Below are 355 nucleotides of genomic sequence, written 5' to 3'. Positions count from 1 at the left end.
GGCGGAGCCGGCGGACGCTCACACGCGGTTGGACCACAGTGCAACAGTCAACCCCACCCCCGGCAGCCGCGCCGCAGCCGGAACGTTCCGCCGCTTTTCAAGACCCGCCGAACGCCACCCCCGCGCGGGCTCCTGCTCTGCTCCCTGCCCTTTGCTCACTCCTGCTCCGTTTTCTACTCTCTGCCCCATCTCCTACTTTGCTTTCTGCTCCCCATCCTATGCCCCCGCGCCTGTCTGCTGTGCGGCTTTCTGCTCCCTGCCCACTGCTCCCTTCTCAATCTTCTGCTTTGCTTTCTACCCCGTGCTCCCTCCCTGCTCTGCTTTCTGTTCCCCAGCCCATCGGCTGCTCTGCTTT

The 355-nt window shown here is 64.2% G+C and overlaps 1 protein-coding gene across 1 annotated transcript in view; it reads right to left on the bottom strand.

The window, feature by feature from the left end:
* POLR3B (RNA polymerase III subunit B) overlaps positions 1-355 on the bottom strand; it is a 130,693-nt gene that overhangs the window by 130,067 nt on the left and 271 nt on the right. The gene's annotated exons all lie outside the window — the stretch shown is intronic.

Source organism: Alligator sinensis, unplaced genomic scaffold (assembly GCF_000455745.1).
Source record: "Alligator sinensis unplaced genomic scaffold, ASM45574v1 scaffold267_1, whole genome shotgun sequence".
NCBI classification, from domain to species: Eukaryota; Metazoa; Chordata; order Crocodylia; family Alligatoridae; genus Alligator; species Alligator sinensis.
This window is presented reverse-complemented; position numbering and strand designations above follow the sequence as displayed.